This window comes from Zea mays, chromosome 2 (genome assembly GCF_902167145.1).
Source record: "Zea mays cultivar B73 chromosome 2, Zm-B73-REFERENCE-NAM-5.0, whole genome shotgun sequence".
NCBI lineage: Eukaryota > Viridiplantae > Streptophyta > Magnoliopsida > Poales > Poaceae > Zea > Zea mays.
In genome coordinates, this window is record NC_050097.1 from 133,987,737 (window position 1) to 134,004,537 (window position 16,801).

The following is a 16,801-nucleotide window of genomic DNA, read 5'->3' on the forward strand; positions in this document are numbered from 1 at the left end:
CTGAGTTCATGCAACTAGGGTTTCAAACAATTCCTATAGTCAAGTGCACAGTACAAGCCTACAAATAGTAATTGTTGTAAAATAGCATATTAAAGGTTATGTAGAAAATCGAGGCTTGCCTTGAGGTGCAGGTGCAACAAGGAGTTCTTCTATGGTAGGTTCGGGAGTTGGCTCCTGGACTTCTGCTTGTTCAACTCTTTGCTCCGGAATCATCACATACTCTCCGTCCGCAATATTGCAGTCTAGCAAATGCAATGCATAAAATATATGTATGCTATGATATGCAAAATCATATAGAAGGGATCTACTTAGCGAAAGTGAGAGTCTACTTTCATTGAGATAAACTTTTGGGAAGTGGCATTGTTGGTCACTTGTTCTCAAATGTTGTAAGTCAAGAACAAGGCAACACAATTGTTAATTATTATGGACCTTCGTCCTCCGAAGCATTATCTCCACATGGGTATAATGCTCATCAGACGAAGGTCAAGAAGGACATACCTTCATCATTTAATATGTGAATAGGAATGCGAAAGGATGAAGACAGTAACTGCATCTCATTAATTTATTTGTATTTACATTCGATAAAACATATATGAATATTAACAGTATTAATATTACATTGATACTGTGGCAGAACCTCCCAAGTTATTGGACCCACATGCACCTGTCCTTGTCTCAAAGACCTCAGACGGCTATGCATGTACACCAAATAACTTAACAGGATTCGTCCGAGTGTCCCAAGGACCCCGGATAAACCACTTATAACCAGGATCACGAGATTAAGTAACACAAATCACACACACCAACATTTTTGCAGCGGAAATCTTATTACCAAATTTTACAAGTTACACAAATTTTACAAGTTACACAAATTTTACATCATATTCATCAGAGTGATTATAAAAGTATAAGTTTGAAATTAATGCTAGCTCAAGTGACCATCCTCAATAAGAAGTATAGAGGAGTTACTTAGACTTATAAGAAGGCCGAGCCCACCGGCACTTAACACCATCATCAGCAGCACAAAACTATAACCTAAAAAACAACAGGGAATAAAACCATGAGTACGGAATTACTCAGCAAGACTTACCCGACTAAAGAAAAGACTCTCAAGGGTATGCTAGCTAGAGGGAGTCAAGGTATTGCTTATCAATAATCAAAGACTCTGTTTTGCAAAAAAGCTTACTATAAGTGGACCCTTAAGCCAAAATTTTACATCACAAGTTAAGTACTTTTCTTGAATCTAGATTTGCCTAATCTAGAGCATTCACTTGTCCTACACTAGCTTTCTTTTAAAATCCAATTTTTGTTTCGCTTGTTATCTACGATGAAGGGCAGCGATCCAGTCTTCATATCCGAGAAGTAGCGGCGATCCGAATCGATTAATACCCAGCTGGGGATCTCCAACCACACGACATATGCTTCCCTTAACTCTTTTGCACATGTCTACCAATCCCACGGATCCTCCACCACATAAACAGGTCCGCGCCACCCGAGAGCACACCACCCCTTTTAGGCGGTCCTTTGCCAGGAGGGTACGTGCCACTCTCGCCATCTCTCCACTCCCAGTGCGCGATTGTCTTTTCATGTATGGAATAGCCGGGTTCAAGCTTACCCATGACGAGGTATGTGGCCAGATAAAAGGTCCTAGATCAGCAGGCCAACAATCGGTACGGTCCTTAAACGACTCAGACGGAGACACTACACCGAGACTCCTTTCTCGTGCAAGTCACCCACCCAGTCTCAGCTTTATTATTTAACCCCAAAGTTTGATACCTGGCAGAGGTACATCTTTTCCGATGTTGAATCCATCAAGGCCCTGATGGATTCACCATCAAGTTTTATTTTTGAAACTTCCCATCCAATTTGTAGCATCACTTTTGTTTTAAAACAAAACATTTTGTTTTTCTAAAGCAAGGCTAAGCATCATAAAATTCTTTTCAAAACGGGTATCAAGGAAGGGTAATCAATTTCAAGGAAAGAAATGCATCAATGGTTTAGCACACAACTCCTATCACCTAATGCATCAAACAATGTGATAAAGATTTAAAAACACAAGGAGGTGGCAAATGCACCGGGGCTTACCTGAATAACACTAGGTTAGTGTTGTTAGGTGACGTCCACTTGACGATCATCCTTGTTCTGATACTTGTTTCGTCTATCCATCTTCAGATTAGTTCATCAGCTTCATCCTGCGGATTAGCCCGCGCTTGGGGTCGACTTGGGTTATCTTCCGCATCACGCGATTATTTATCGTACCTCATGAGATGCACGATGCACATGTATGAGCACGAGTATACATAGTACGAGATAGATAATCTACGCTAAAAAGGACGAAACACTTAAAACCAAGCATTAAGCATCATGGATATCACAGCAGGGCATCGACTACATCCATTAACCAAATTGACATAACAACACTAGAATATCTATTTTTATTCCTAGGTTTTTATTAATTCTTTAAACTATGTACCTTAATTACTTGATTTTTCGATTTATCTAAATCGATCATCACAATATAAGCATGCTAATTAATAACATTTATTGAGACCAATAATTCTATTTACTCTATTTATAGACCTAGTTAACGGGAATACGAATCAACTTACCTTGACTAATTCGACGCGATAGTCACAAGCACGACTACGAGTTCCGGCTGACGTCGTTGATCATGCACGTCCGGCGAGCGAGGCACACAGTTTCCATTCTTGACCGAATATCCGTGGGATTCCTTTTTGTCAAGTTGGTGACGTGTGGCCAACACCAGAGCGTCTTCACGGCTTGGGGGCTTGGCGTAGACGAGGATGACGATCGACGACCTCGACGTGTCAGCGCGACGATTTCCATACGACGAAGAAGACGGAGTAGCCACTCCAGAATTAGGCTTTGTGGTCGAGCGTCTGACGAGTGTCGCACGAGCCTTGCTGTTCCACCATTGGATCTGACTGAAAACTGATCGACTTCCCATCTCCTCGCCACCCGACGTCATGACGAATTCATAGGGTAGGATCGCACGCGATTCTGCAACCCACGCGTCAGCTTGCGCGTGTGCTGTCCACGGGCTTGGGACCTCCGTCGAGCACACGATGCACGAAGCGCGACATCAACAATAAGCGGATTTTGTGACATCACGCAGGGAAACTCCGAGCTGTGGCCAGCGCGTAGAAAGCAAAGCGCGCGCATGGAGTTGGGCGCAGGAAGAACAGAGGTCGAACTCAGCGAGCTGCGCGTAGGCACGCGACGACCATGGCAAGGGAGCAGAGAAAATTGTGCGGACGGCTGGAACAGAGACGACGAGCACGCGCGCACAAAAAATAGAGCGCGTAGAGGACAGGGAACTGCGACGACGAAACGCCATAGCTGGAGCAAGAGCGGGACGCGAACTAGGCGACGACAGTGCGCAAGGACGATCTTGGCTAGGGGAAAAGCTCCGCGCGTAGGGATCCGAGCTGAAAGGAGCCGAGGAAGATGGACGCCACGGGAAGAGGAAGAAGCAGCTGGGCACACTGCAGCTTGGAATCGATCTTAGAAACGGCGACTGGCACGGATGGGAGGAGTTCGCGGACAAGGAGTTCGCGAACGAGCCGGAGCTGCGCGCGCGCGCAAGAAAATCGCTCGGCAGAGAGAGGACGGATAGGGAGCTCCAAGCACCGAACTGCAGCCGGAACCAGAGGCACTGCGAGCAGGTAGACATGGGAGGGACCTCGCTGGCTGAGCGAGCTGGAAGAGAGAAGCAAGGGGAGGGCACAGGGAAAGAAGAAGCGCTCGGCGCAGGGAGCTGGGCGCCAGAGCAGGAGGCTGCAGGGTGCGGCGTTGGGACACGCGCGGTCAAGCGAACTTGAGTTGGAGCCTGGGAGCAGGAAATCAGGGCGACGGCGCGTGCACAGAGAAGCGACCGCGCCATGGGCGTTCGCGGGCGGACGAACTAAGAAGCTTGAGGGAGCTCGGCGAGCTGCACGGGAGGAGCACGCAGGGAGGTACGCCGGCGAGGGAGCAGGAGAGAGAAGGGAGTGGCTGCGCGCGGCGAGGAAGCTCCAGAGAACTGCCATGGGAGCTCAGCAGAGAGGAAACGCAGGGGATGGGAGACGCGCTGGCATGGGAGGAAACTGGGGGTCGCGGCATGGGCGATCTGGAACAAGCGAGCAGAGGGGCGCGGTCCGAGCGCCGGGCGCCGGGCGGAGTCGAGGGCGTGACCCAGGGCGAGCGCCGGCTGGAAGAAGAGCAGCGCGCACTGGAAATAACCACGGCCGGGTGGTGGGATTTTTCTTCACACGTTGAGCGGCACGGCCAGGAAGATCAGCGATCGGCGGTGGGAGATAAGCTCCATGGCTAAATCCAGAGCACGCTGGAGATTCACGGCTGGAGATTTTTTTTCCATAGGCTTGAGCGGCAACCACTGGATAAGGAGAACGAGGGAGCGGCGGCAGATGAAAAAAATCGTTGGAGAGAGAAAACAGCGGCTAGGATATTTCTTTTTTTTAATTTCTTTTCTTCTCTCTTTATCAAAGAATATTAGTATTAGAATTAGAGTTTTGGTGAGACATAATCAGACCAAAACATTACCAGAATACGATACTTGAGATGCTACTAATTTGGTTGAACTCGGATAAAAACTTATCTGTTCCGATTTTCTTAGCAATGTTTACGATGTAGATAGTAATTGTGACACAATTTTGATTTGACGAATACTCGGGAGTCGGATGAATTCATACCGTTGATGCGCCCTTTTAAAATCAAGGCGAAAGACAACAGACCGAATTAAACATATTCCGGCTTTGTTAATTTTGCTCTGCGTGATTTAATTCAGTTGACTTCAGATGATTTCCATTTGCTACTCGAATACTCGACTAAACAATTCAATTGAAATCCGTAGACGCGATGTCACAGATAACAAAAAAGGGATTAAATTATTTTACCCCGAAAACTTAGTCGTCGAGTTTGACTAATTTGCCCGGGATAAAATCACCCAGTGGGTCGAGCTTCCAAATTCGTATTTGCGCGAGCGATGTATTTTAAATAATCACCGGACGCACCGATTTTCAGAACAAATATGTTCCGAACAACACGAAAATTCAGGAAGAGCCCGGACAAATAAAAATAATAACGATGTCGCACTCGCGACAAACGAAACAGATGTGATATTAAAATCGCGATAGGCAAAAATAATTAGACCTTAGTGTCCGTCTTATTTACTGATATCACGTGCTTAAATCCGTACTCGTTGTCGAGTAGAATATAAACACCTGGGGTGTTACAAATACCTTCGGCTTGCTCGAAGGTGAAGACGCGAGAGAGTGATTACAAAATCAGCGTGAACAGTACGGTGTTACTGTTCATCTATTTATAGGCATGAGACGCAGTTCGGGTAAAATTACATTCATGACCCTGAACATTTATGTACAGACAACCTGAAATACTAAGGTCTATCTGGTCTTTTCTTCTTCTGCTTGACTTGAACCGAAGATGATGGTGGCTTCGGCATTTGGCAATATTGCTTCCCCGCAAGGTCTTCATCTTGAGAACCTTCGGGAGAGGAAAAGAGGACCTCTATATTACTTTGTCGAAGGTGTTTTTGCCTTGAGGACCTTAAGTAGAGAAGAAGACTCCGAACAGTAGCCCCTTCACGGTGCTAGATCATTTTTTCGTAACGAGCTCGGTCCACGAAAATACGAAGGCTTCAGAATGCCGAAGGTTCGAAAACACCTTCCTTGAGCTTGTTATAAAAAACAATTAAAATATTCCAAGCGCTGGCCAGTCCACCATTCAGCCAGTATACGCACTCTGGCGGTTCGCCTTCTTCTCCTGCTGGACTATATAAACAGATAGGTTGGTGAGAAGTTACCACAACATTCATTGCCATTGCACTGTTGTGCTATTAAAAATTTTAACCGAAGTCGAAGCTTTCTGCATTGCACCTTCGAACAACTGCTTCGTCACTCGAGATCAGCTTTGTCTTAAGGAAACTGAAAATTGGAATGGCCAGAGTAAGATCTACTGCCAGGGTGTCCCGTGAGGGGGATGAAACTGAAATGACTGAAACAATGCCTATATCAGAAATGATGAGGCGCTCAGGTCTAGTTGTGCAAGAGGGACCTACTGCCAAAGATAGCCCCAATGTCGAAGTTGAACAAACTGAGGCTGAGGTCGGGAGTGACAATGAGAGTGAAGAGGACAACATCATTCTGAGCCCAACCAAACCTAGTCACATTGAATTTAGAAGATCCACCGTGATAGCAGAGGACTTGGCTGTGATGAAGAAGCTAGGGTACTTTGGAGAAAATGAAGATGGATTGATTCGCTTTGCTGGGGAAGAAGTAATTCCGGGTTGTTGTATTCAAGAGCTTCTTCAGGGCGGGGCTTCGGTTCCCCCTGTACGATATGATAGGGGAAGTTTTGAAAAGATTTGAAATATATATCCACCAGCTGACCTCAAATGCTATTGTTAGGCTTAGCATTTACATATGGGCTCTCTGAAGCTAGGGTAAAAGTGCCAATGCCAAAGGGTTCTGCCGAGTGCATGAACTTCACTATCAGACGAAGGCCAAAGCCGACGGTCTGCACAAAAACTTTGGGTGCTATAATTTTGCATATCGAAAAGATATGAAGGCCCGTGTAATTGGATACCGCACCAAATGGCCTACTGGCTGGACAAATGAGCGGTTTTATGTGAAAGCCGATGAGAAGAAAAGAGAGAAGCTTATGAGTATGGTGATGAGCCCTTTGAAATTAAGCTTCGCCATGACGAGACCACTATGCAACATGCTGCTCGGCTCCCCATGCCAACTAGCTAAAGTAGAATTAAGAGTGGTGGCTGGGCATATTGGCACAAGGGATTTAGTGCAGGAATACTTGGCAAACAGAACTTTCCCAACCTCTAGCGGATGGGGAATGCCATAGAAGAAGGAAGAAGGGGAAAAAGTATGAACTTGTTCTACTCCCTTACCGCTTCAAATTTCAGAAGACATTTAAAGAGCCATGCATTGAATGGCTAGAATTGATAGAGACAATGTGCAACGAGATTCTTGGGAACTATACGAAGAAGGAAGACCAGTTGATGACTGCCACCTTCGGCTCCCGGCCGAAATGAAGATTGAACCGTGTTATGGATGCTCTTAATTTTGAGTATCCTGACTATGAAAGGCTTGATGAAGGGGCCGGAGGGGCCAAAAGGAAAAGGGTTGTCAGTATTTTGGATAGGCAAGCTACTCGATCTATTAAGGAGGACTAGAAAACTTCGAAGAAACAGAAGACTCTTTCGGAACCAAAGGATTCGGCTCCCAAGAAGCGTAAACTCGTCAGGATATCTTCTGCGGATACGAATGTACAAGATGTGCCAGAGAAGACTATAGGTCCTCCTTCACCCTCTACTGCTGAAGTTTTAGAAATTCTAAAGGTAATGACTGAATCCATACCATTTGCACTGCTAAGTCCTCTAAGGTTAGATCTGACTAGCCTTTTGCGATCAAAGGAAACCGCTCCATCTGCGGAGGAGAAGGCCTGGGGGCAGATGAAACGGTGGATGATAAATGTGATGCAAGCTATTGAGCAGACACCACCCTCAGCTTTGGCGGCAAAAGTAGCTATGCCTGTCGATGCCGAAGATGCCACCGGAGCCGAAGCTGATGAACTCGCAACCACAATGTCCGAAATCGACACATTCATATCGGATGTGGTTGCCGAGGAAAACGTAGCCGCAGCACCTGACAAGGGAAAAAGAATTGAAGATGCCTCTTCGGAAGATAAAGATTTTGACCTTCGGCATTTGGGTGGCCAAGAAATTTCCGAAGAGGACAAATTAGAATTGAAAGAGTTTGTTATATCCTGCGGTTACCAGCCTGGATCCATACTCTTTAGCAGGGTCGACGAAGAGATTTTGGGATGCATTCGCGACCGCGCCGGGGTGAAAATCATAAGCACCTTATCCAAGAGTGTTGGATTTTCGAAGCTAGAAACAGACATCAGTTGCTATAGGCGGCAACACATTATTGGCAGCTTGTTCTACTCAAACTTCAAAGTAAGACTTCTCTACAGCTCCCTATTGGTAACTTCGTGGTGATTTGGGAATTTTAACTTTGATTTGTTTTCAGAGTCTGCTCCTGAGCAAGGTTTTGAAGATGCAGCAGGATGTCGAGGACTAGAAAAACGAAATCATTGTTGAAGGCTTTGAAAATAAAATCAAAAAACTTGAAGATTCCTTGAAAGAAAAAGACAGCCTGCTGCGCTCAACCGAAGGCTCACTTGCCGAAGCTCATTCTCAGAATGAAAAATTAAGTAGAGAGCTGGACGAAGCTCGGATAACTTTGGAAAAGAACTCAGATCGCTTCGATCGCGAGTCCAAAGCATTGAGTGCAAGAGTTGAAGCAAAAATTGAAAAGAACGTTAAACTGAGCAAGACAATCACAAATCTTCGGGATAGATACTTCGGCTTTGCTACTCAATGTATTGCTCGGTTGAAGGGAATATTCAATTCTATCGGAGCCGCATCTGAAGAAGTTACCCCTTCTTCCGATGATATTCTCGGAGCCCTTGAACATATTGAAAAAGAAGTTGAGGCCCTCGATGAAGTCATAACTAGGCACATAGATTTTTGTGCACCGATGGCCTCTCGTGGAACGGCTGCAGCTTTCATGAAGGCCAGATGCAATCATGTGAGAGCCGTCAATAGGCCAAACTTCGTCCTATCATCATCTGATTTAGATGATATTCCGGCCGAAGCCCGGAGCATAGGAAATAGATTTATCACCCAAATCTGGGCGAAGGGTGGCCGAGAGCTGGCTGGAGACGAAGCTCGAAACCTGCTCAACAAAATATAGAAAATCTCTTTACCATTAGGCTTTTATTTTATATTTTCTCTTACCATGTTCCTCATTACCCTTGCTTTTGTCATTTTTCAGGGTGATGGTGCCGAAGGTCAATGAGTCGAAGCTAGTTCTGAAGTGCTGAAGGCCTTAGAAACTCCTTTTGCGGACATTTGTAGAAATACTTTTGAAATCCTTTGTACAAGAAAGCATATCATTTGACAAAGAGTTGTAATTGAAAGTGGACAAGTTGTTGTAAATGTTTGTAAAATGCTTCGTAATGCTACTTTACCTTCTATTCGTATGTCATTTGCTTTGCTGTGGACGAAACAATGCTTGTAGCTTTTTGAGCCGAAGACGAAAAACACCTTCCCTTCTTTTCGTTCACATCGAAGCGTCTTTCATATACAACGAAGTTTCATTTGAGACAAAGGAACTTCAAAGCATTTTCTTGAAGACAGGAATCACCGCTTTTCCTGTTAATGCTTTATGCTTTATGCGATGATGATGAACCTACGAATGTCTAATGTATGTTTGTATGAATGCACAAGATGATGTGATGAAGTGTGCAAATGTATGCCGAAGGTAAAAATCTCACACGAATACACACCCAGACTCTACATCCCCTTAGGAACGACTTTGGAGTCTCTTCACCTTTGACTTAGATAGTATTTCAGCTCTGCATTCCCTTAGAACGACTTTGGAGCTTCTTCACCTTTTACTTAGGTGGCATTTAAGCTCTGCATCCCTTAGGAACGACTTTGGAGCTTCTTCACCTTTTACCTAGGTGGCATTTAAGCTCTGCATTCCCTTAGGAACGACTTTGGAGCTTCTTCACCTTTTACTTAGGTGGTATTTTAGCTCTACATCCCCTTAGTAATGACTTTGGAGCTTCTTTATACTTTCTTACACTCGATGGTGTAATCCCAGATTTTACATTTTACATGTGGGGGAATTTGGCCCTTGTATTGCACTGGGCTGCGCAAGAAAAAATGAAAATTACAACCTATGGCCCATTAAAAACCTTTCTCCCCTCTTGAAAAGAAAAGGGTGCCATAGGGAAAAAATAAGAAAATTACATAGTTTACACATAATATCTCCGAAGCTCATCCGCATTCCAAGATCTTGGAATGTCATTGTCGTCCATGTCTTTCAACCTATATGAACCAGGTCTTGACGAAGATACCACTAAGAAAGGGCCTTCCCACTTAAGCTGAAGTTTCCCCACTGTATCTGGGTTGGCGACTCTTCGAAGCACCAAGTGTCCTGGATTGATATTCTTTAATCTTACCTTCCGATCCCGCCATTTGACTTTTTCGGCTTGGAATTTGTTGATGTGCTCGATTGCTTGCAGTCTGGTCCCTTCTATGGTATCTTTTGTTATTTTGCAATCCTCTTCATCTTTTACCGAAGCTAAGGTCCTTATTGAACCCGTTCTTGCTTCTTCTGGTGTTATTGCTTCGTCCCCAAATAGAAGCTTCAATGGGGTAAATCCTGTTGACCTTGAGATAACAGTGTTGTGGTTCCATACCACCTTTATCAATTCGTCTGGCCACTTTCCTCTGGGCTGGTTGAAGATTGACTTCATTATCCCTATTATTATGATTCCATTTGCTCTTTCTACCAGTCCATTTGATTCCGGGTGTCTTAATGATGCAAAGTGTATTTTTGTACCGATCTGGTCGCAAAAAGCTTTGAATGTTTCGGCATCAAATTGAGTTCCATTATCAACCGTGATAGCCTTCGGCACATCGAAGCGGCAAACAATATTCTGCCAAAAGAACTTCTGGACTGTGGCCGAAGTTATTGTAGCTAGGGGCTTAGCTTCGATCCACTTCTAGAAGTACTGCATTGCTACCACAACATATTTCAAGTTTCCTTGTGCTGGTGGAAGTGGGCCTAGCAAATCTAGGCCCAATCTTTGCAGTGGCCAAGTGGGCTGAATTAATTAGGTTAGACATGAAGGTTGTTTTTGGTCTCTTGCGCACTTCTGGCAGTTTTCACATTTTTTAACCAAATTCGCTGCATCCAAAGCTGCCTTCGGCCAATAAAATCCTTGTCTAAAAACCTTTCCCAGTAAAGGTCTAGCCCCAATATGAGCTCCGCACAGTTTTGCATGTATGTCCTTCATCAGCTCTTGACCTTCGGTTCTAGACAAACATTTTAGTAATGGAGAGCAGACTCCTTGTTTGTACAATTCTCCCTCTATGATCACATAGGGTCTTGTTCTTGCTTCCATTCTCTTGTTGTAAGCTTCGTCATCCGAAAGACAGTTGCCTTGTAAGAACGATACAATCTCAGTCCTCCAATCTTCGTTGTGCACTGGCGAGATTGTAAGCAGTGCTCTCTCCATGAGCTCGACCGAAGGTGGTTTTATTGTTTCAAAAAATACTTCCAAAGGTAATGGAAGCCCCTGTGCCGCTAACTTAGCTAGCAAGTCTGCATGTTCATTTTCTCCTCTTGGGATATTCTTTACAGAGAAACCTTCGAAAGAGGCTTCCATCTTTCGGACTGTGTCCAGATACTTCTCGAGCTTCGGGTCTCTTGCTTCACTTCTTTTGTCGACGTGACCTGAAATGACTTGTGAGTCAGATTTGAGGATTGCTCTTCTTATTCCCATTGCCTTAAGTTTCCGAAGCCCCAAGAGAAGGGATTCATACTCCGCAATGTTATTTGTGCAATTGAAGTCCAACCTTGCTGCATAGCATGTTTTGATTTTAGACGGTGAAATTAGAACATCAGCTACTCCTGCGCCAAAGGTTCCCTATGACCCATCACAAAATATTGTCCAAGCTTCAGCATCGTTTGTTCTCTCTTCGTCCTGAGCCCCTGGCGTCCAATCAGCAATGAAGTCTGCTAACGCTTGGGATTGGATCGAAGATCTAGGAATGTAATCAATAGTGAATTCATTCAGCTTTGCCGCCCACTTTCCAACTCTTCATGTAGCTTCTCTGTTTCTCATTATATCCCTGAGAGGTTGCAAAGAAGGTACTATGATATGGTACCTCTGGAAATAATGCCGAAGCTTTCTGGATGCCATCAGTACAGCATATAGTACCTTCTCCAACTTTGTGTAATTTTCCTTTGATGGCTAAGTACTTCGGAGACGAAGTATACTGGCACTTGCTTCTTTGCTTGGCCATCCTGCTTTTCTTGTACCAGTGCTGCACTAACCGCAGCGTGGGAAGCAACCACATACAGTAGCAATGGAGCTCCTGAGGAAGGTGGGGGTTAGAGTTGTTAATTCTATCAAGTACTTCTTCAGTTCTTCAAAGGCCTTTTGCTGAGTTGGTCCCCATTGGAAGACTTTGGATGACTTCAGTACTTCGAAGAATGGCAAGTTACTCTCTGCTGATCTTGAAATAAATCTATTTAACTATGCCAGCCTTCCTGTCAACCTCTAGGCACCTTTTCGTGACTTTGGTGGCTCCATCCGAAGTATGGCTTCTATCTTGCTTGGGTTGGTTTTGATGCCTTTTGTTGATACTAGACAACCAATAAAATTTCCCTTCTTCACTCCAAAGACACATTTTTCTAGATTCAACTTGAGACCAGCCCTTCTGAAGTTAGCAAATGTTTCTTACAAATTAGCAATGTGATTTTCTTGCTTCGTGCTTTTGACTATGATATCATCAGCATATGTCAGCACATTCTTGCCAATTTGGGAGTGGAGAACTTTGACAGTCATCCTGCTGAAGCTTCGTCCAGCATTCTTGAGCCCCTCAGTCATCCGGAGGTAGTAGTATGTCCCATTGGGGGTTATGAAGCTTGTCTTGGGCTCATCTTCTTTCTTCATCCAAATTTGGTGGTAGCCTGAATAACAGTCCAATAGGCTCATTAGCTCCGAAGTAGCTGCTGAATCCACCAGAAAGTCTATTCTTGGTAAAGGAAACTCATCCTTTGGTCACGCCTTATTAAGATCTATGAAGTCAATGCACATTCTCCACTTTCCATTGGCCTTCTTCACCATTACAGTATTGGCCAGCCACTCTGGATATGTTACCGCTCTGATTACTCCAGCACTCAGAAGCCTTTTGACATCGTTTCATGCACCTTCGGCTTTGTTATCAGACATCTTCTGAAGCCTCTGCTTTCTTGGCCTGATAGCTAGGTCTACATTAAGTGAATGCTCGATGACATCTCTGTTGACACCACAGAGATCATTGGCTGACCAGGCGAAGACATCCTTGTTATTGAACAGAAACCTCAATAGGGTTTTTTCTTGTTCATCAGATAGCTGCGATCCCAGCAACACCTTCTACTCGGCTATGTCGTCACATAGGAGCATGGGCTTCGGTTGGTCTGCTGAGACATCCTTATCTCTTTTGTGCTTGTACTGCTGATGAGCTTCGGCTTCATCTATGTTATGAATAGCCTTTGAATCTGTCTAGTTCCCTTTTGCTCTTCTAGTAGCCTCTTGACTCCCATGCACAGCTATGGGACCTTGGTCTGATGGTATCTTCATGCATAGATATGCTGGATGAAGTATTGCTTCGAAAGCATTTAATGTTCCTCGCCCAATGATTGCATTGTAAGGATACTCCATATCAACAATGTCAAAGACAACTTGCTCTGTCCTTGTATTGTGAACATAGCCGTAGGTAATTGGCATGGTTATCTTGCCAAGTGCCGCTATCTTCCTTCCTCCGAAACCACAAAGGGGGTGTGTTGCATCATGTATCTTGTCATACTGCTCCTGCATCTGCCTGAAAGCTTTTGCAAAGATAATATCTGCTGCACTGCCTATGTCTACAAGGACATTGTGAACCAGGAACCCCTTGATGACACAAGATATAACCATTGCATCATTGTGAGGATAATCCTTGAGTTGAAGGTCTTCTTGGGAGAAGGTGATTGGTATATGAGACCACTTGGACTTGATGAAGGGTCCTTGGACTCCAACATGTTGTACCCTTCTCTGTGCTTCCTTCTTCTACTTCTTGTTGGCCGGTTCAAAACTTGAGTCGTCTGTGATTGGGAGCACCAGCTTCGTAGCCGAAGGTGCCATAACTTGGTTGCCTTGCGAAGCCATTGTCGCAGTCGTGGAAGTGAGTTTATCGGAGGTGGGCGCCAATGTTGGTCACTTCTTCTCAAATGTTGTAAGTCAAGAACAACGCAACACAATTGTTAATTATTATGGACCTTCGTCTTCCGAAGCATTATCTCCACATGAGTATAATGCTCATTTGACGAAGGTCAAGAAGGACATACCTTCATCATTTAATATGTGAATAGGAATGCGAAATGATGAAGACAGTAACTGCATCTCATTAATTTATTTGTATTTGCATTCCATAAAACATATATGAATATTAACAATATTAATATTACATTGATACCTTCGGCTTGCTCGAAGCTGAAGATGTGAGGGAGTGATTACAAAATCAGCGTGAACAGTACGATGTTACTGTTCATCTATTTATAGGCACGAGATGCAGCCCAGGTAAAATTACATTCAAGACCCTCAACATTTATCTATAGACAACCTAAAATACTAAGGTCTATCTGGTCTTTTCTTCTTCTACTTGACTTGAACCAAAGCTGATGGTAGCTTCAGCATTTGGAAATATTGCTTCTACGCAAGGTCTTCGTCTTAAGAACCTTCAGCAGAGGAAAATAGGACCTCTGTATTACTTTGCCGAAGGTGTTTTTGCCTTGAGGACCTTCGGCGGAGAAGAAGACCCCCAACAGGCATCTAGTGGCATAACTAGGATTTAATAAAAGGTGGATTAATCACTTAGATTACTTCCTAATGGTCTTGATGTGCCTTAGGGAGGTTGCTGGTAAGTTTTAACTTAATTTGGTGAACCCTTGTGTCCTCTCATTTTCCTTCCTCCTATTGAGCTTTTAATGGTGGTGTAAACTACACTTAAGTTTTAGAATTTTTCAAAAATTCCATAAAAATTACAGTAGCTTCCTACTGATTAAATTAAGTTGTCCTAGACATTTGGGATCCAAAAGGATTAGGGCCTGGTTTGAACAAAAATAACAAGGACTAGGGCAGAGAGGGCACATTATAATACACCTCATATTTAGAAGTTGCTACTGCCCTAATGGGTATTTTTCCTGGTATTTAGATGTGATAACATGGTCTTGTGCCAAATTTTACCAAGGGATACTTGGTGGATATTTGATGGTGATTTTCTAAAGTTTTGGGGCTAGAAGGTGCTCTTAACTAACTTTCATTTTGAAAAATGTCAAACTATAGATTTGGAAATTTTTTAAACTTTTCTTTGGACAAGAGCAATCATTTCTAAGGTTGGGAATTTTTCTCTATAGGGAAAGGTTTCTCAAATTTTCTAAAGTTTTCTTCATTTCTCTCATGGGGTAGGTGGCACTATATTTCCTTACCGAACAATGACTTTTCATATTTTTCTCTAGAGCTACACTACTTAAGTATCTTAAGAAAAATAGGGTTGCTTGTTGTTACATATTTTTATGTCCTCTTTCCATTTTCTAAAAGAATAAGCAGAAACATAAATCCATTGTAAATCTCTATATAATTGGGTGAACTAGGGTGTTTAGCATTTTATATGGGTCCACTGTTCATTAGGCATCTACTAAATTTTTCTTAACCATATCATAAAAATTCTACTATTTTTCCTTTTATTTCCATACTTTAAACAATAGCCAAAATTAAACAAAAACTTCTTGAAATAGTACGGTAGTAGGGTGGTTCTCCATTTTTGCTATAAAGTTTACTTTGTACAGAACCTAACAAAATTGGTTCGACCAAATTTGGATATTTATTTCACAAGTTATGAATTTTCGAAGTTATCTGCAGAGTTAGTAAATGATTTAATTTAAAGGAAAAGGGTCAACTGGTTTGCATCGGGGTCCTAACTCTTCCCTTTTCTCTCACACATAAGCTCTTCTGTCACGATTCTCATGAGTTAGTGATTTCACGTGTAGCCCCCTGGGTTTTTAAGGTATCGAACCCACGATTCTTCTCTCAGCCAGAACAGTGGCTAGAGTGGAAAACACGGCGGCACCACTCAATGCTGGTGGTAGTGCTCTGGGGAAAGCATTGGGAAGAAGCATGAGGTTACGATAAACATGCTGATACCTTTGGTTTGACCGGAGATGGTCGGAGTTGGCCGGTCTACGTCTCTAGGCAGTCGGGGCCGATGGTGGCACATGCTCGGGCTAGTCGATGGTGGTAGAGCTCGATTCCACCGATCAGCGAGCTTCATGGAAGGTCGATGAGGCAGTTTACCAGAAGAATTGGATAGAAGCAGGCTGTGGAGGCGGGTCCATGTTCACCGGTGGAACCTCCGACTCCAGCGAGGGTGATTTCACCGCTCCGGTGAAGTAGATCTCCGGCTCGAGCCTTGGGAAGCTTCACAGGACTCAGGGGGAACTGGTGGTGGGTTCAGTTTAGGTGGATAGTAGCTAGGCAAGGTGGACCACAACGACTGACTTTGGTCGATGATGGGGGCGGCGGTGCTTCCTTCTCCAGTGAAATTTCGGTGAAGGTGCTCGACTATGGGCCCAAGGAAGTGCAGAGAGTGCAACCAAGGGTCGGGGTCAGCTTTATAGGTGAAGGTGAGGGCATGGCACTGTGTTGTCTATCTGTTGCACGCGGCAGGGGCATGGGCATGGATTGGGTGCGCTCCCGACTGCCAGCCGAGGTCAAGCACGTGGCGACACTCGGTGTAGTCCCTTTCAAGCATCCATCGGCTCCAAATCCTCATGAATTTGGGCAAACCTCCCAGGTAAGATCTCTTCCCCTCTCTATGCTCTATCAAGTTTGTGCAGGGCCTAGGGAGTTTCATGTTAGAGGTAAGGATTTGCTTACCTCCTAAGGTCGGTTTGTCTCTTAGCCCGAATCTGAGACAAAATCCATGTGAAATCATGTCAGCCGATTTTGGTTTGATTTCAAAATTTCCCAGGACGTGCCTAAGGTATTTTGGCGCCATTTTGTCAATTGGGGCATGTGGTTTTGAGTTTTATAATTAATAGAACATATTCGGTTTTGTTAGAGGGGCTGAAAATGAGTTAAG

The 16,801-nt window shown here is 44.1% G+C and overlaps 1 pseudogene; it reads right to left on the reverse strand.

Annotated features, from left to right (window-relative positions):
• LOC103646976 (uncharacterized) lies at positions 1 to 4,441 on the reverse strand (annotated as a pseudogene).
• Positions 4,442 to 16,801: the final 12,360 nt, after the last annotated feature.